The sequence below is a fragment of the Scyliorhinus torazame genome, chromosome 5 (assembly GCF_047496885.1).
Source record: "Scyliorhinus torazame isolate Kashiwa2021f chromosome 5, sScyTor2.1, whole genome shotgun sequence".
NCBI classification, from domain to species: Eukaryota; Metazoa; Chordata; class Chondrichthyes; order Carcharhiniformes; family Scyliorhinidae; genus Scyliorhinus; species Scyliorhinus torazame.
In genome coordinates this window covers 53,937,899-53,958,409 of record NC_092711.1, presented here as the reverse complement: position 1 = coordinate 53,958,409, position 20,511 = coordinate 53,937,899, and positions in this window count along the sequence as shown.

The following is a 20,511-nucleotide window of genomic DNA, read 5'->3' as shown; positions in this document are numbered from 1 at the left end:
CTGGGTGGTATATCTTTATTTACAGTGGTCCCTGGGTGGTATATCTTTATTTACAGTGGTCCCCGGGTGGTTTATCTTTATTTACAGTGGTCCCTGGGTGGTTTATCTTTATTTACAGTGGTCCCTGGGTGGTTTATCTTTATTTACAGTGGTCCCCGGGTGGTTTATCTTTATTTACAGTGGTCTCTGTGTGGTTTCTCATTATTTACAGTGGTCCCCGGGTGATTTATCTTTATTTACAGTGGTCCCTGGGTGGTTTATCTTTATTTACAGTGGTCCCTGGGTGGTGTATCTTTATTTACAGTGGTCCCTGGGTGGTTTATCTTTATTTACAGTGGTCCCTGGGTGGTGTATCTTTATTTACAGTGGTCTCTGGGTGGATTATCTTTATTTACAGTGGTCCCTGGGTGGTTTATCTTTATTTACAGTGGTTCCTGGGTGGTTTATCTTTATTTACAGTGGTTCCCGGGTGGTTTATCTTTATTTACAGTGGTCCCTGGGTGGTTTATCTTTATTTACAGTGGTCTCTGGGTGGTTTATCTTCATTTACAGTGGTCTCTGGGTGGTTTATCTTTATTTACAGTGGTCCCCGCGTGGTTTATCTTTATTTACAGTGGTCCCTGGGTGGTTTATCTTAATTTACAGTGGTTCCTGGGTGGTTTATCTTTATTTACAGTGGTCCCTGGGTGGTTTATCTTTATTTACAGTGGTCCCTGTGTGGTTTATCTTTATTTACAGTGGTCTCTGTGTGGTTTATCTTTATTTACAGTGGTCCCTGGGTGGTTTATCTTTATTTACAGTGGCCTCTGGGTGGTTTCTCTTTATTTACAGTGGTCCCTGTGTGGTTTCTCTTTATTTACAGTGGTCCCTGGGTGGTTTATCTTTATTTACAGTGGTCCCTGGGTGGTTTATCTTTATTTACAGTGGTCCCTGGATGGTTTATCTTTATTTACAGTGGTCCCTGGGTGGTTTATCTTAATTTACAGTGGTTCCTGGGTGGTTTATCTTTATTTACAGTGGTCCCTGGGTGGTTTATCTTTATTTACAGTGGTCCCTGTGTGGTTTATCTTTATTTACAGTGGTCTCTGTGTGGTTTATCTTTATTTACAGTGGTCCCTGGGTGGTTTATCTTTATTTACAGTGGTCCCTGGGTGGTTTATCTTTATTTACAGTGGTCCCTGGGTCGTTTATCTTTATTTACAGTGGTCTCTGGGTGGTTTCTCTTTATTTACAGTGGTTCCTGTGTGGTTTCTCTTTATTTACAGTGGTCCCTGGGTGGTTTATCTTTATTTACAGTGGTCCCTGGGTGGTTTATCTTTATTTACAGTGGTCCCTGGATGGTTTATCTTTATTTACAGTGGTCCCTGGGTGGTTTATCTTTATTTACAGTGGTCCCTGGGTGGTTTATCTTTATTTACAGTGGTCCCTGGGAGGTATATCTTTATTTACAGTGGTCCCTGGGTTGGTTATCTTTATTTACAGTGGTCTCTGGGTGGTTTATCTTTATTTACAGTGGTCCCTGGGTGGTTTACCTATATTTACAGTGGTCCCCATGTGGTTTATCTTTATTTACAGTGGTTCCTGGGTGGTTTATCTTTATTTACAGTGGTCCCTGGGTAGTTTATCTTTATTTACAGTGGTCCCCGGGTGGTTTATCTTTATTTGCAGTGGTCCCTGGGTGGTTTATCTTTATTTACAGTGGTCCCTGGGTGGTGTATCTTATTTGCAGTGGTCCCTGGGTGGTTTATCTTTATTTACAGTGGCCCCTGGGTGGTTTATCTTTATTTCCAGTGGTCCCAGGGTGGTTTATCTTTATTTACAGTGGCCCCCGTGTGGTTTATCTTTATTTACAGTGGTCTCTGGGTGGTTTATCTTTATTTACAGTGGTCCCTGGGAAGTATATCATTATACTGTATCATTTAGTGGGCAGCACGGTATATTATTATATCATTTAGCACCACTATATCATTTAGTGTGCAGCACGGTAGCATTGTGGATAGCACAATTGTTTTACAGCTCCAGGGTCCCAGGTTCGATTCCGGCTTGGGTCACTGTCTGTGCGGAGTCTGCACATCCTCCCAGTGTGTGCGTGGGTTTCCTCCGGGTGCTCCGGTTTCCTCCCACAGTCCAAGGATGTGCAGTTTAGGTGAATTGGCCATCATAAATTGCCTTAGTGTCCAAAATTGCCCTTAATGTTGGGTGGGGTTACTCGCTTATGGGGATAGAGTGGAGATGTGGACTTGGATAGGGTGCTCTTTTCAAGAGCCGGGCAGACTCGATGGGCCGAATGGCCTCCTTCTGCACTGTAAATTCTATGATCTATGATTTACTGTGGTCCCTGGGTAGAGTATCATGATTTACAGTGTTCACTCGGTGGTATATCATTATTTACAGTCGTCCCCCGGCAGTATATCTTTATTTACAGTGGTACCTGGGTAGTATATCATTATTTACAATTGTCCCTGGGTTGAATATAATTATCTACAGTTGTCCCTGGTAGTGTATCATTCTTTACAGTGGTACCTAGGTACTATGTCATTATTTACAGTGGTCCCTGCGTAGAATGTCATTATCTACAGTTGTCCCTGGATAGCATATCTTAATTTGCCGTGGTCCATGCGTAGTATATAATTATTTACAGTGCTCCATGGGTAGTGTATCATTCTTTACTGTGGTCCCTGGGTAGTACATCATTATTTACAGTGGTCCCTGGTAGTGTATCATTATTTACAGTCGTCCCTGGGCAGTATATCTTTATCTACAGCGGTCACTGGGTAGAATATCAGTATTTACAGTGACCCCTGTGTAGAACATCATTATTTACAGTTGTCGCTGGGTAGTATATCATTAGTTACAGTGGCCCCTGTGTAGAATATCAGTATTTACAGTGACCCCTGTGTCGTACATCATTATTTACAGTGACCCCTGTGTAGTACCTCATTATTTACAGTAGCCCCTGGGTAGAATATCATTATTTACAGTTGTCCCTCAGTATTATATCACTATTTACAGTTGTCCCTGTGTAGAATATCTTTATTTACAGTGGTCCCTGGTAGTATATCATTCTTTACAGTGGTCCCTGGTTAGCACATCATTATTTACTGTGGTCCCTGGGTAGTATGCCATTATTTACAGTGGCTGTGTGCAGTATATCATTATCTGCAGTGGTCCCTGGGTAGTATATCATTATTTACAGTGGTCCTTGTATAGAAAGTCTTTAATTACAGTGCTTCCAGGGCGTGATGCCTTTATTTACAGTGGCCACTGGGTTGTATATCATTATTTACAGTGGCCACTGTGTAGTATATCATTATTTACAATAGTCCCTGGGTGGTATAATTTTATTTACAGTGGTCCCTAGGTGGTATTTCTTTATTTACAGTGGTCACTGGCTGGTATATCATTAATGACAGTGGTCCCTGTGCAGTATATCTTATTTACAGTGGTTCCTGGGTAGGTTATTATTATTTACAATGGTCCCTGGGTGGTGTACCTTTATTTACAGTGGTCCCTGGGTGGTATTTCTTTATTTACAGTGGTCCCTGGGTTATTTATAAATATTAACAGAGGCCCCGGCATACAATATCATTATTTACAGTGGTCCCTGGTAGAATATCATTATTTAATGTGGTCCCTGTGTAGAATATCATTATTTACAGTGGTCACTGGGTAGTCTATCATTATTTACAGTGGCTCTGTGCAGTATATCATTATTTACAGTGGCTCTGTGCAGTATATCATTATTTACAGTGGTCACTGGGTAGTATATCATTATTTACAGTGAACCCTGGGTAGTATATCACTATTTGCAGTGGTCCCTGGGCAGTATATCTGTATTTACAGATGATGTGGAGATGCCGGCGTTGAACTGCGGTGAGCGCAGTAATAAGTCTTACAACACCAGGTTAAAGTCCAACCGGTTTGTTTCGATGTCACGAGCTTTCGGAGCGCTGCTCCTCCCTCAGGTGAATGAAGAGGTATGCTCCAGAAACACATATATAGACAGATTCAAAGCTGCCAGTCAATGCTAGGAATGCGAGCATTAGCAGGTGATTAAATCTTTACAGATCCAGAGATGGGGTAACCCCAGGTTAAAGAGGTGTGAATTGTACCAAGCCAGGACAGTTGGTCGGACTTTGCAGGCCAGATGGTGGGGGATGAATGTAATGTGACATGAATCCCAGGTCCCGGTTGAGGCCGCACTCATGTGTGCGGAACTTGGCTATAAGCTTCTGCTCGGCGATTCTGCGTTGTTGCGCATCCTGAAGGCCGCCTTGGAGAACGCTTACCCGGAGTTCAGAGGGTGAATGCCCTTGACTGCTGAAGTGTTCCCCAACTGGAAGGGAACATTCCTGCCTGGTGATTGTCGCGCGATGTCCGTTCATTCGTTGTCGCAGCGTCTGCATGGTCTCGCCAATGTACCACACTCCCCCAGCAGCCGCGGCCCCGCTCCCCCTCCCCCAGCAGCCGCGGCCCCCTTCACCCTCACCCCCTCACCCCCTCCCCAAGCAGGCGCAGTCACCCTCCCCCACCCCCAGCAGCCGTGCCCCCCTCACCCCCTCCCCCAGCAGCCGCAGTCCCCCGCCACCTCCCCAGCAACTGTGGTCCCCTTCCCCCAGCAGCCGCGATCCCTCCCCATTCCCCAGCAGCCGCGGTCCCCCTCCCCCAGCAGCCGCCGTCCCCCCTCTCCCAGCAGCCACGATCCCTCCCCCTCCCCCAGCAGCCGCGGTCGCCCTCCCCTCCCCCAGCAGCCACGATCCCTCCACCCTCCCCAGCAGCCGCTGTCCCCCTCCCCCCCAGCAGCCGCGTTCCCACTCCCCTTCCCCAGCAGCCACGATCCCTCCCCCTCCCCCAGCAGCCGCGGTTCCCCCTCCCCTCCCCCAGCAGCCGCGATCCCTGCCCCAGCAGCCGCGATCCCTCCCCCTCCCCCAGCAGCCGCGGTCCCCCTCCTAACCCCCAGCAGCCGCGGTCCCCCTCCCCTCCCCCAGCAGACGCGGTCCCCCTCCCCTCCCACAGCACCGCAGACCCCCTCCCCCTCCCCCAGCAGCCGCGGTCCCCCTCACCCAGCACCCGCAGTCCCCCTCCCTCTCCCCCAGCAACCGCGGTCCCCCTCCCCAGCAGCCACGGTCCCCCTCCGCCTCTCCCCCAGCAGCCATGGTCCCCTCTTCCTCCCCCAGCAGCCGCGGTCCCCCTCCCCTACCCCAGCAGCCGCGGTCCACCTCCCCCAGCAGCCGCGGTCCCCCTCCCCCAGCAGCCACGGTCCCCCTCCCCCAGCAGCCGCGGTCCCCCTCCCCCAGCAGCCGCGGTCCCCCTCCCCCAGCAGCCACGGCCCCCCTACCCCTCCTCCATCAGCCGCGGTCTCCCTCCCCCTCCCCAGCAGCCGCGGTCCCCCTCCCCCAGCAGCCGCGGTCCTCCTGCCCCAGCAGCCGCGGTCCCCCTCCCCCTCCCCCAGCAGCCGCGGCCCCCCTCCCCCAGCAGCCGCGGTCCCGCTCCCAGCAGCCGCCGTCCCCCCTCCCCCAGCAGCCACGATCCCACCACCCTCCCCCAGCAGCCACGATCCTTCCACCCTCCCCCAGCAGCCGCTGTCCCCCTCCCCCCCCCCAGCAGCCGCGTACCCCCTCCCCTTCCCCAGCAGCCACGAACCCTCCCCCTCCCCCAGCAACCGCGGTTCACCCTTCCCTCCCCCAGCAGTCGCGATCCCTCCCCCCTCCCCCAGCAGCCGCGATCCCTCCCCCCTCTCCCAGCAGCCGGGGCCCCCCTCCTAACCCCCAGCAGCCGCGGTCCCCCCCCCTCCCCCAGCAGCCGCGGTCCCCCTCCCCTCCCCCAGCAGCGCAGTCACCCTCCCCCTCCCCCAGCAGCCGCAGTCCCCCTCACCCAGCACCCGCAATCCCCTTCCCTCTCCCCCAGCAACCGTGGTCCCCAGCAGCCGCGGTCCCCCTCCCCCTCTCCCCCAGTAGCCACGGTCCCCTCTTCATCCCCCAGCAGCCACGGTCCCCCTCCCCCTCCCCCAGCAGCCGCGGTCCTCCTCCCCGTCCCCCAGCAGCCGCGGGTCCCCTCCTTACCCCCAGCAGCCTCGGTCCCCCTCCCCTCCCCCAGCAGCCGCGGTCCCACTCCCCTCCCCCAGCAGCGCAGTCCCCCTCCCCCAGCAGCCGCTGTCGCCCTCACCCAGCACCCGCAGTCCCCCTCCCTCTCCCCCAGCAACCGCGGTCCCCCTCCCCAGCAGCCGCGGTCCCCCTCCCCCTCTCCCCCAGCAGCCACGGTCCCCTCTTCCTCCCCCAGTAGCCAAGGTCCCCCTCCCCCTCCCCCAGCAGCCGCGGTCCCCCTCCCCCAGCAGCCACGGTCCCCCTCCCCCAGCAGACGCGGTCCCCCTCCCCCAGCAGCCGCGGCCCCCCTCCCCCAGCAGCCGCGGTCCCCCTCCCCCAGCAGCCGAGGACCCCCTCTCCCTCCCCCAGCAGCCGCGGTCCCCCTCCCACAGCAACCGCGGTCCCCCTCCCCAGCAGCCACGGTCCCCCTCCCCCTCCCCCAGCAGCCGCGGTCCCCCTACCCCAGCAGCCACGGTCCCCCTCCCCCAGCAGCCGCGGTCCCCCTCCCCCAGCAGCCGCGGCCCCCCTCCCCCAGCAGCCGCGGTCCCCCTCTCCCTCCCCCAGCAGCCGCGGTCCCCCTCCCCCAGCAACCGCGGTCCCCCTCCCCAGCAGCCACGGTCCCCCTCCCCCCCTCCCCCAGCAGCCGCGGTCCCCCTCCCCCAGCAGCCGCGGTCCCCCTCCACCAGCAGCCGCGGTCCCCCTCCCCCAGCAGCCGCGATCCCCCTCCCCCAGCAGCCGCGGTCCCCCTCCCCAGCAGCCGCGGTCCCCCTCCCCCAGCAGCATTGTCTCGGGTCGGACAGTTTGATGGTGCTGTTTATTTGATGTCTATATAATGTTTCTTTGGATCTGTTTTCCCTGAGATTGCCTGTCCTGCCCGCTCTTCCCGCGGGCAGGGTGAGGCAGCGCCCGCCGCTGGCATCGGCCTGGAGCTGGGACACAACAAAGCAAAACAGACCAGAAGTAACTGATGGACAAAACAAAATGTGGGGAGTGCCCCAAACCGCGGGTGGAGCACAGCCCCAACAGAACAGGAAAAGAGACCAAACATCACCCAATACCCGCCCAATGAAAGTGTGAGAATGGGGGTCGGTCCGGCAGCCCACCCCCTGCGGGGCCCAGCCAGCCCGGAAAGCTTCGAGTGTGCCCGTGGGCAGCGCCTGCCCCCGCTCCAGGGACCCCCGGCCGCCACCCAGCCCTTCCCACGGCACCCACAGCCCTCCGCCACCCAGCCCTTCCCACGGCACCCACAGCCCGGCCCTCCGCCACCCAGCCCTTCCCACGGCACCCACAGCCCTCCGCCACCCAGCCCTTCACCCGGCACCCACAGCCCTCCCCCACCCAGCCCTTCCCACGGCACCCACAGCCCTCCGCCACCCAGCCCTTCCCCCGGCACCCACAGCCCTCCGCCACCCAGCCCTTCCCCCGGCACCCACAGCCCTCCCCCACCCAGCCCTTCCCACGGCACCCACAGCCCTCCCCCACCCAGCCCTTCCCCCGGCACCCACAGCCCTCCGCCACCCAGCCCTTCCCCCGGCACCCACAGCCCTCCCCCACCCAGCCCTTCCCCCGGCACCCACAACCCTCCGCCACGCAGCCCTTCCCACGGCACCCACAGCCCGGCCCTCCACCACCCAGCCCTTCCCACGGCACCCACAGCCCGGCCCTCCCCCACCCAGCCCTTCCCACGGCACCCACCGCCCTCCGCCACCCAGCCCTGCCCACGGCACCCACCGCCCGGCCCTCCGCCACCCAGCCCTGCCCACGGCACCCACCGCCCTCCGCTCCGCCAGCCACCCGAATGGAGATTGGCGGAGGTGCGGATTCCTGAGCAGCGGCTCCCTTACGACAGCCGCCACTCCTGACGGGGGAGAGCTGCGGCGCCTGGAGACCGTGTTCCAGACTTTGAGGAGGTCCTGGTACAAGACGGGCAGCGCCAACAGAGAGTTCCGAAGACCCTGCTGGTCCACAGACAGGAGCTGCACGTCGTAGTTCAGGCCGAGCCCCTGGGGGGAGAAATCCGTCGCCAGGGCCCCACCGTGGAGGAGGCTCAGCGTACAGGTAACGCTGCAGAGTCTGAGGGTGGAAAGTGGCAGTCTGGGTGCGGAGGCACACCAGCGCCTGACCGCCCTCCGCCATCGGGAGACTCCAGACCTCCGCAGCGACCCCGTGCAGTCGATTGTCCCGGAGGACCCGAAGCCGGGCTCTCTGGATGGTGGGACAAAGCCAGGGGGGGGGAGTCAGTGACCAGCCGGGACCACAGCATGGAGGCGATCAGCTGGTTTATGACGAGAACTCGGCCCCTGTGGGACAGCACTCGGAGCCGTCCTGTCCAGCGTCCCAGGCCAGCGGTGACCTTGGTCTCCAGCTCCTGCCCGTTCGCCGGCCAGGCTCCCTCTGCCGGGCAAAGATGGACTCCCAGGTAGAGGCTGTTGGTCCGACTCCAGCTGAAGGGCCCGAGCTCCTCCGGGAGGGGGTCCACCTGCCACGGACCGACCAGGAGTCCGGAACATTTGGCCCAGTTGATCCGTGCGGAGGACGCGGCGGAGTAGACAGCTTGGCTCTCTCGCATCCTCCGCAGGTCCCCGGGGTCAGTGACCATGAGGAACACGGCATCAGCGTCCGCCGAGAGGACCACCCCCGTCCGGCTCGCGCAGAACCAGCCCCGTGAACCCCCTCCGCAGGAGGCACAGGAAAGGCTCCACGCAGAGGGAATAATGTTGGCCGGACAGGGGGCAGCCCTGACGCACTCCTCTCCCAAAGCGAAGGGGCGCCGTCAGGGACCCGTTAACCTTAATCAGACTCTCCGAGGCGGCGGACAGTAACCGGATCCGGGCCACAAAATACCACCCGAACCCGACAGCTCGCAGAGTCCCGAGCAATTCCCCGGGCCCCACCCTGTCGAACGCCTTCTCCTGGTCAAGAGACAGGAAGGTGCTCGACATACCAGTCCGCTGGGTAATGTGAATAATGTCCCGGGCCAGGTGGATATTGTCATAGATTGTGCGGTCCGGGACTGTGTAGGACTGGTCAGGGTGGATCATGTGGTCCAGCTCGGGGCCAAGGCGTAAAGACAGCACCTTGGCGAAGATTTTATAGTCCGTGCTGAGGAGGGAGACCGGTCGCCAGGTCTTAAGTCGGCGGTGATCCCCCTTCTTGGGCAGCAGGGCAATGACGGCCCTGCGCCCCGAAAGGGGTATCTCCCCGGTCGCGAAACATTCCCCCAGGACCCCCGCGTAGTCACTCCCCAGGACGTCCCAGCACGCCCTGAAGAACTCCACGGTCAGCCCGTCCAGCCCTGGGGATTTGCCCCGTGAGAGGCTGTCCAGGGCACCGGTCAGTTCTTGGAGGTTGATGGCATTATCGAGCTTCCCGGCGCCCTCCGGGCCCACCTGCGGCAGGTCCTCCCACAGAACTCTGCAAGCGTCCTCGCTGGACGGACCCGGAGAGAAGAGGTCGGAGTAAAAATCCCTGATCAGGGCCCTGACCCCCTCCGGATCCGAGACGAGGGGCCGGTCGTCGGCCAGCAGCGTAGAAACCTGCCGACGGGCCCCGCGTCCTCTTTCCAGCGAGTAGAAGAAGCGGGAGCCGCGGTCCATGTCCGTTAAGAGACGGATCCGCGACCTCACGTACGCGCCGCGGGACACGGCCTGTTTCAGGCCCCGCAGTGCGCCCCTCTTCTCCCTGTACACCAGCCCCAGGGCAGGGCCTCATCGGGCAGAGCGAGACGTGACTCCAGATCGAGGAGTTCCTCAGCCAATTTGGCGTACGTGGAGGTCCACCCTGCCGGACCCCTCCGTGTACCCCTGACAGAAGGCACGGTTCTGGGCATTGCCCACATCCCACCGTAGCCTCAAGGAGGGGAAGCCACCCCGCTTCCTTCTCCAGCCGGCCCAGAAACGGCAGAACGAGTCCAGGAACCGCTCGTCCTCCAGCAGCAGGTTGTTAAAGTGCCAGTACGCGGACCGTGTCTGAGCGCGGGACGGGGCGAGACCCGCCCACACCAGGTGGTGATCCGAGCTCGGCACCTGCTCCATGGAGGCCGTCGGAACGCTGGGCAAGTACGTCTTGGAAATGTAAAGACGGTCGATGCTGGACGCTCTGAACTGGGGCCGCACAGAGATGCACCCCCGCAATTCAGGATGGAGAGTCCGCCAGACATCCACCAAGTCAAATGACCTAACCAGGTCCCTCAACTTCACCACCGCCGCCGGGCCGCGCTGGACTTCACCACGGTCCTTGTCCTTGAGGGTGCAATTAAAATCCCCTCCTAGGACGATGCACTCTGTTTTTGAAAACTCACCACTATTCTGAGAATTCCCCCTCTACCAAAAAGGGCCGAGATTCTAAATGGTGATCAGGATTCTCACTCCCGACTCCGATGCAGGCTTCAGTGGGTGTAATTCAGGTCAAACTATATTTTCAAGTTATCCCCCGGTATAACCCATACCTTCACCGAAGATTTAATCTACTTCCCACTTAGAAGCATCGATCCTGGGTCCCGCATTGCTAAGTAAGTAAAGTAGACTTTGGAATAACCACTATTTCAGGATAAATTAAGTTATTTTATTATTTTATTTTTTCTTTTAACAGCTGCAAATACTTTCTTTACCGAAAGGAAAAAGACCTTGCTTCTGGGTCTTCCTGAGATGTATTAGCTGTTTTAGCTCGGCTGCTATGCCTTGTCTTTCCCATGGCCGAGCTGACTGTAATCTGACTCTGAGCTGCTTGTTTCTTCTCTGCTTCTCTCTCTCCCTCCCTCTGAGTTCTGGTTCTGGTTCTGGTAGTTCCTGCCCTGGTCTCTGGGTTTACATATTTTTCTAAAAGTTATCTAGTTTTTATGACTCTATCGTAAAGTAACTTATTTCACTTTGATTGTAAAAAGTATATTTGATCTAAACTTTCTAATCCACCTAAGTATTCATTTTGACATAACTTCATCTCAGAGATCGGATTACAGTGTTTCCTTTGTGATGATCAAAATGCTTTGGTTTCAAGAGGTGTTACTTTTAATTCCTGTCATTTCTGTAGTTTTATTTTCCAATTGTGTCCTCAGCTCGTAATTTTGACTTTGATTTTGGCTTTGAATTATGTTTCTCGTAGACTGATAGTCTCCAGTTTTCTTTAATTTACCTGGTTTAGCAAATTTTCACACCTAGAATTATCACCAAATTCAACTGAACCTCATCCTTTTTTCCAGCTGCTAACTAAGACAGTTACTTTCAATGAAGGTGTGGGCCATTATTTTTGGCTTCATTCAAAATCCTGTTTGTCTTGTTTGCTAAGCCTGCTTGACCAAGGCTATCTGCATTTTACAATCCTCTCCTGGCAGCTGCTGTTCACCCTTTGTGGGATCTTTCCCTGTATCCTCTCATGTTTCTCCCAGACCAGATATTGCCAGACTCCAATGTTTCAAATGACACATCTTTCCGTATTTTCAATGACTCCCCGTCTTGACATTTGAAACAAACTACATCATTTGGTCAATTATCCCCCCCCCCCCCCCATCTAATTGTACTGATGAACATTTACACCCAACCTTTCTCATTTATATGTACATGTTTTGTGATTTTAAATTGTGCATCGAGATCAATTTGTAAATGTATCCATATCACAGACCAGTGTCTTTTTTCGTTCTTTCCTCAAGTCCAATTACGGTGAACCATAGCCGTAGCCGCTCAGGAAGGTTACACAATAGCTATATCCGGGTTCCACTACCTCCAAAGCAGTTTAATTCCTTGGGGTAGCAGCACCGTAGAAGCTTCCTCATGTCCCTTAGAAACAGCACACAACTCAGCCCATCAGTCACCAAAAAGGCCATTTGTCCATCACTGGCTGTTTCGTGTCCATTTTTCCGTCATCCAAATTGCTTACCGTTTTTCATCGGAATGGTAAATTATGACATCATGTACCACCCACTGATTCCCTCGCTTCATTAATTTAAAAGATTCAATTGATCCTGCTTCTAACCCTGACTTCCCCACATGAATGTCTAATACTGTTCTGAACCATGTATGTCTGCCAGCCCCTGGTGTACAGGAGAGAATATCATTCTGACAAACTTCCTTCAAATCCCTTTCGTCTGTTATCATTTCCCTTACAACATTTGCAATACAATATGCCGACAGTATTCGCAAAACCGCATCGAACTGTCACTTTTTCCAAATAAATTCTCCCTATTGTTAAATACACAGTAAAAAAAAAATTAAGTCTTATCTTAACACATTACCCATCACCTAACTACACAAATAGACCGTGTGTTACAACTTTACATAATTGCAACTGTTATCACAATTTCAATACGAAAAATAAAGTACAATATCGACACATCCCTTCGTGGCTTTGGAACTAATAGTCACTACATACTAAATATGGCGTGTTAACAACATCAATATTATTTGTGATGTTCTATGCAGTTAAATCAAGAAAGCACACTAAACTACCACTATTCCCCCTCTATTAAAACATTCACACAGTTTCGAAATGCTGATCAAGTTCTCTAACGGCACACATACCCCCATGATCATACATACATAACAGTGCCTAACAATTGACATGACATTTCTTCCTTAATAATGTTTACAGCTCGACAATGCAATATTGTTTGCTGCATTGGTAATAATTTTCCCCCCTTGGCATCAAGCTCCAAACATGTTTAAACTATTGTTGTTTATCATATTGGGGTTCCTCGTCAGTCGCTGCTGTCTGCCGAGACCCTTAATAACTCCACCACATAGTACATACCCCATGGAGACCGCAGATCATCCATCAGCTGATGTCCAGTTAGAGATGTCTGACCGGAGGGTTCACTGTTCAGTAATAATTTGAGATTTTGATGTGTTTCCAACCCGTAAAGTTTTCCTTCGGGCTCTGTCATTTAATTCCCTCAAATATGTCGGCGATTGTATCATTAGTTTCCCCCCCAATCCTGTCTAAAACATTCCTTTCTGGAGTGCAGTTCTCTTCCTTCTTGTGAACTGGTTTGTCTGTTATTTTTTTTCCACCTGAAAAATCAAATGAGCAGGTCAAGGGTGGAGAGGGCCCTATTCTTTAATTTGTACTTTCTATCTTCGTTTGAACACTCCCGAAGTGCCCTCTCCAGGACTTCCGGATTTCTTTTGCTGCCATTTCTTTTATCTCTTTTCTTTTTTTTTTGAACTCGTTTATTTTCCTTATCGTTGATGTACATCACACAATGAAGGCCTGTTAAGCCTCCTCCTTCTGTCATTGCAGCCCTGAGTGAGATTCGAAGAATCTCAAACTCCTCCCCTTTTGCTCACTCTGATCCAATCTGTCGAAACCTTACCCTGATACATTCCTGATATTGCTACTGCGTTTATTTCACTTACTTTATTTTGATTACGGCCGGATTTTTATGAAGGTAAGTTCCAAACATGACATTTTAACTTCATGATCTGTCCAATCAATGGTGCTAACGGGTTTTAATTCACTGTTTTCCCACCAATTGGGTCATGTGTTTTAATTGTGACATAATTTATTTTGCTCCAGACACCATGCTTCGCTCAGTCAACTGTATGTTTACCCAGATTCTGAACAAACTTGTCTTCACATTTTACAGCTTCACTGATTATTTTCCCTGCAGTTTTAGTTGGTAGCTTCACCCAAACTTCCTCTGTTATCAATTGTTTTAATATCTTAATTTTACCTGCATCTCTTTTTATCAAATCTTTTCCTGCCATCAGATTCTCTTTTCCTTATACTGCAAGTAATTCTCTTAATCTAACTTTTGATCCAAACTTTTTATTCTCTAAAGCTCCTTCTTCAATGTATTTAACATTCTAAACATGATTATTTTTGCTGGAGACATTCTTATGCTGCTCGGGCACTAGGACCCTGCGGAGCTATGCAGTGTCAATTTCAACGCACAGTTTCAAAGCCTGCAAGCAGCTGACTGCTGCTCAGTACAAACTTTTTATCTGTTTATTCTGAGACCAATTTAACTCTGAACATACTGATTTATCACCTCATAATACTGATCACATTTCTACCTGCCATTTATAACTTTTAATTGATGTGAAACTCGGTTTTGCAAAATACAACATGTTTTTAAAAATACAAACACCAAAGGAAATTCACAATTCCTTATTAGACATACACACACTCATTCATCCGCTCAGATCTTGGACCTCTACTTTGTAGGGTTTCACAAACCCTTATTGAACACGCACGCACGTTTATACACTGAGATCTTGGACCTCTGTCCAGTGGGGTTTTAATTACTTTTAACAACAATTGAGACCCCTCCATGCTGATAAAGTTTCACTTATGCAGGAGTTTTTTGCCTCTATTAATTTCTCCCACTCTGGTTCATTGCTTCAACTCTCTTGACCGTGTTTCAGAGCAAGAGGATTATTCTAATTGTCATTTTTCGGAATTCTAAGTTCTGTTCCTGGTTGTCCCTTTCAGTTGCAATCTGAAATTAAGGATCGGTGCCCTTTCTGGGCCCTACCCAAGGCTAACTAAGGCACTATCTTCCTGTTTTAGTTAAGGGTCGATTGGTTATTGGTCTCTAAAGATTCTAGGCGTCCTCTATTTCTTTAGGATTTACCCTCACAATCTGCCTTACTCTAAGGATGATTTGTTTTTTGACCTCCTTTTACCAGTAATGGATGCAATATTTTTAGTGCTCTCACCAAGATGTCTTGCAGACTTTTTCTCAGGGTCAGCATCTGCTAATTTGCTGATTTCACACCCAACCTGAGTTTTATGTCCCCTCGATCCACAGAATATCTTTGCAGAAATCAATCACATGACTTTCCAGACTAAACTCGGCAGGTAAAGTCTGACTCACAATAGACCAGAAACGTCTAATATTCTCGCCTTTGTGCCGGTTAGAAACTTCTAATATTCCAACCGTTTGTTGGGAACTAGAAACTTCTAATATTCAAGCCCCCTCTGCTGATGTAGAAACTTCTACTATTCTAGCCTCGTTTTACCTAGAAACTTCTAATATTCTCGGTCTCCATGCTGGATGCCATGGAGAAAGCAAAACAACCGGCTGGGCGCAATTCTCACGGTGTTAACACGACGGCTGCCGTGTGGAAAATAAAGCAACCCATTCGGCGTAATTGACAGGGTTTTAATTAAAACGTTGGGCGCCATGTTTTTGAAAACTCACCACTATTCTTAGAAGTCCCCCTCTCCCAAAAAGGGGCGACATTCTAAATGGTGATCAGGGATTCTCACTCCGCGACTCCGATGCAGACTTCAGTGGGTGCTTTTCAGGTCAAACTATGCTTTCTAGTTATCCCCCGGTATAACCCATGCCTTCACCGAAGATGTCATCTACTTACCACTTAGTACCATCGATCCTGGGTCCCGCATTGCTAAGTAAGTAAAGTAGACTTTGGAATAACCACCATTTCAGGTTAAATTAAGTTATTTTATTATTATATTTTTTCTTTTAAAAGCTGCAAATACTTTCTTTACAGAAAGGAAAAAGACCTTGCTTCTGGGTCCTTCTGGGTGGTTGAAGGGACCTTCAGGCCCACCTTGACAATCAATCTTCTTTATAAAGTCTGGTCTTCTTTAGATGTAATCGCTGATGAGCTCGGTTGCTGTGTCCTGTCTTTCCCATGTACCGAGCTGTGAGAGCTGACTCTGCAGACTGTCTCTGAGCTGACATAGAGCTGACTCTTTGAATTATAGTCTTCCTGAGATCTATTAGCTGTTTTTGCTCGGCTGCTATGCCTTGTCTTTCCCATGGCCGAGCTGACTGTAATCTGACTCTGAGCTGCTTGTTTCTTCTCTGCTTCTCTCTCTCCCTCCCTCTGAGTTCTGGTTCTGGTTCTGGTAGTTCCTGCCCTGGTCTCTGGGTTTACATATTTTTCCAACAGTTATCTAGTTTTTATGATTTTATTGTAAAGTAACTTGTTTCACTTTGATTGTACAAAGTAGGTTTGACTAAACCTTCTAATCCAACTAAGTATTCATTTTGACATAACTGCATCTCAGAGATCTGATTACAGTCTTTCCTTTGTGATGATCAAAATGCTTTGGTTTCAAGAGGTGTTACTTTTAATTCCTGTCATTTCTGTAGTATTATTTTCCAATTGTGTCCTCAGCTCATAATTTTGACTTTGATTTTGGCTTTGAATTATGTTTCTCGGAGACTGATAGTCTCCAGCTTTCTTTAATTTACCTTGTTTTGCAAATTTTCACACCTCGAATTATCACCAAATTCAACTGAACCTCATCCTTTTTTCCAGCTGCTAACTAAGACAGTTACTTTCAATGAAGGTGAGGGCCATTGTTTTGGCTTCATTCAAAATCCTGTTTGTCTTGTTTGCTGAGCCTGCTTGAGCAAGGAGATCTGCATTTTACAATCCTCTCCTGGCAGCTGCTGTTCACCCTTTGTGGGATCTTTCCCTGTATCCTCTCTTGTTTCTCTCAGACCAGATATTGCCAGACTTCCATGTTTCAAATGACACATCTTTCCATATTTTCAATAACAACTCTCCCACCGGGATGGTGCCTGGAAGAGTGGACACCTTTTGGAAGAAAGTCGCCTGCTGCGGTCCGGCCACGGGAGCGGATACATTTACAAAGTGAATCACCGCTGCCCCGAAACGGGCCTTTATGTGCAGCAGACGGCCTGGCACCGGCTCCTTGACCCCCCAAGATCTCCTGCTGAAAATGTGGAGCCAACAAGATAGTCACCCCGCCCGAACGTGGGGCCAGGTGACTCATGAAGACTCATCCTTGCCCCTCCAGGGTCCACTGAGCTTCGTCACCCGGTTGGCCTGGGTTTCCTGCAGGAAGCACACCCCGTACTTTCCGTCCCGGAGGATAGACAAGAACTGGAACCGGTGGTGCGCGTGGCTGCTGCCGTTGATGTTGAGGCTGGCCATGGTTACCTCCATGTCAGCAGCAATAGTTATCCATCACCTTCAGTGCTCAGAGTGGGGGTACCGCCCCCTCCACTCCCTCAGGAGTCCCACAAGGAACTGAGCAGCTTGGCGCTGCTCCTCCTGGTCTTGATCGAACTCCCGGGCCTCTCTGACATAGGCCCGAGCGGAGCCAAGGAGCAGCCCCAGGTTTCCCCAGCTGCCCAGGGCCAGCCGCACACAGTCCGGGTGACCATGGTGCGTTCCCAGAAATGTCCGGAGTTCCCCAGGGGGGACGAGGGGAGACTCGGTGCCGGGTGTGAGGGTGCCCTCTGCCTCGCTGCAGAGCGCGTCTAAATCCTCCTCCTCACCCGCCACCGAGCAGCCTTCCTCCTCCGAACGGTCACCTCCCGAGCTGGAGTCCCCCGCCACATGGAGTATGGCAGGCGGCACGGGCTCACCGGCTAACCCTTGGCCCGAGTCGACCCCACCCCCCAGGGTAGTCCTCAGGCAGGTCCCTCGCAGGCTCCTCCCGCGGCTCAGGGCCCGTGGACGGCGCCTCCATCCACGCCAGCGACTCCGGGACCTCGGAGAAGCCCCCCGGAAACATGTCCGGGTTGAAAACAGGGCTCTACGGCGTCGCCCGCTCGGGTGTAGAGGGCGGGGAGCCTTCCCCGTCCTCCCCCGTCCACGGCCCACAGTGGCACGATGAGCGTTCGCTGCTGCTACCGGCCCCCGGCGATGGTGAAGAGGAGGCGTCCGGGGAGGAAACTTGCACCGGGCGGGACGGGCCCCCAGGGGCTTCGACACCGCTCGACCCCGGGTCCTCCTGCTCGGGGGGCGACAGCAGCTCGAGTGGCTCGGGGGCCTCGGAGGCCCCCCCGGCCTTGTTTCTCTTCATTGTGTGCCCCGGGCCAGGCGTCAGGGGGATGGGCACCAACACGGGAGAGATGGGGCAGGTGGAGCTCGGGGGGGAGGGAGGGCGGGACGTTTGATAGAACAACACGTTCTGCGGTGGCCTCCAGCGTCTCCACCGCCACGTGCGTCCCGCCCACCGTGAGCCCCCTTTCCAGGGCCCGCTGGGCCACCTGCTCGGCCCGCAGGAAGAACCCGGCCTTGCCGTACATCCGCGAGGCGGCTACGATGGCCGAGGGGCCGACAGCCCCGCCCATCGCACGGGTGCCCGCCTCAATGGTCATGGTCGGGTGGGCATAGCACTTCACCCCCCGCTGCCGCGTGAGCAGGCGGGAGGGCGAGGGCACCGCGGGGGCAGCGGAGCGACGGGAGGCTGCCGCCCCCACATAATGTCTTGTCCGCCCTGCCCCCGGCAGTGGAGGATGCCCCCGAGGTGCTGGCCTGAGGGTGGGAGGGCAGGAGGCTGGGCCTGCAGCCCTGGATGGTCCCACTCCCACCTCAGACAGAGGGGTTGGAGGACAGGAGGCTGGGCCTGCAGCTCTGGGTGGTCCCACTCCCACCTCAGGCAGAGGGGTAGGAGGACAGGAGGCCGGGCCTGCAGCCCTGGATGGTCCCACTCCCACCTCAGGCAGAGGGGTGGGAGGACAGGAGGCCGGGCCTGCAGCCCTGGATGGTCCCACTCCCACCTCAGGCAGAGGGGTGGGAGGACAGGAGGCTGGGCCTGCCGCCCTGGATGGTCCCAGTCCCACCTCAGGCAGAGGGGTGGGAGGACAGGAGGCCGGGCCTGCAGCCCTGGATGGTCCCAGTCCCACCTCAGGCAGAGGGGTGGGAGGACAGGAGGCTCGGCCTGCAGCCCTGGATGGTCCCACTTCCACCTCAGGCAGAGGGGTGGGAGGACAGGAGGCCGGGCCTGCAGCCCTGGATGGTCCCAGTCCCACCTCAGGCAGAGGGGTGGGGGGACAGGAGGCCCGGCCTGCAGCCCTGGATGGTCACAGTCCTACCTCAGGCAGAGGGGTGGGAGGGCAGGAGACTGGGCCTGTAGCCCTGGATGGTCCCACTCCCACCTCAGGCAGAGGGGTGGGAGGGCAGGAGGCTAGGCCTGCGGTCCCACTCCCACCTCAGGCAGAGGGGTGGGAGGACAGGAGGCCGGGCCTGCAGCCCTGGATGGTCCCGCTCCCACCTCAGGCAGAGGGGTGGGAGGACAGGAGGCTGGGCCTGCAGCCCTGGATGGTCTCAGTCCCACCTCAGGCAGAGGGGTGGGAGGGCAGGAGGCCGGGCCTGCAGCCCTGGATGGTCCCAGTCCCACCTCAGGCAGAGTGGTGGGAGGACAGGAGGCCGGGCCTGCAGCCCTGGATGGTCCCAGTCCCACCTCAGGCAGAGGGGTGGGAGGACCGCAGGCCGGGCCTGCAGCCCTGGATGGTCCCACACCCACCTCAGGCAGAGGGGTGGGGGACAGGAGGCTGGGCCTGCAGCCCTGGATGGTCCCACACCCACCTCAGGCAGAGGGGTGGCGGACAGGAGGCTGGGCCTGCAGCCCTGGATGGTCCCACTCCCACCTCAGACAGAAGGGTGGGAGGACAGGAGGCTGGGCCTGCAGCCCTGGATGGTCCCACACCCACCTCAGGCAGAGGGGTGGGGGACAGGAGGCTGGGCCTGCAGCCCTGGATGGTCCCACTCCCACCTCAGGCAGAAGGGTGGGAGGACAGGAGGCTGGACCTGCAGCCCTGGATGGTCCCACTCCCACCTCAGGCAGAGGGGTGGGAGGACAGGGTCCGCAGTCCTGGATGGTCCCACTCCCACCTCAGGCAGAGGGGTGGGAGGACAGGAGGCCGGGCCTGCAGCCCCGAATGGTCCCGCTCCCACCTCAGGCAGAGGGGTTGGTGGACAGGAGGCCGGGCCTGCAGCCCTGGATGGTCCCAGTCCCACCTCAGGCAGAGGGGTGGGAGGACAGGAGGCCGGGCCTGCTGCCCTGGATGGTTCCACTCCCACCTCAGGCAGAGGGGTGGGAGGACAGGAGGACGGGCCTGCAGCCCTGGATGCTCCCAGTCCCACCTCAGGCAGGGGGGTGGGAGGACAGGAGGCCGGGCCTGCAGCCCTGGATGGTCCCAGTCCCACCTCAGGCAGAGGAGTGGGAGGACAGGAGGCCGGGCCTGCAGCCCTGGATGGTCACAGTCCCACCTCAGGCAGAGGGGTGATCAAACCGTGATCTTTATCAATGATGAGAAGGAGGAAACAGTGGAAGTTTAAACTGGACAGATATCTCACAGCTGGATTCACACAATACAGACAGCAATGTCTCGTAGATTGTGGAAGTGCCACAAATGTTGTCAAATGCAGGACGCGGGGTCCCTCAATGTTTCAATCTTGCTGAGAGACTGTCAGCCCACAGGGACAACATTTCTGTTTAATAGGACTGATGGACAAGTTAAAATAGTTCCGTTTCAAAGTTTAAAATAACCAGTCATTGCTCTGTGCAGCTTTCGGAATCTGTCAGTGGAATTTACTTCACACAGGCAAGTTTAACAAGTGTATGGGGAACTGATTAGAAGTTTTGATGGAGATATTCCTGCATTGTGGAAATGTGTGAGATCTATTTAGGGTTGGGAAATGGATTGAGGATGAAAGGAAGCAGTTGTTTTTTAACTACATTAGACTGAGAGCCTTGAAGA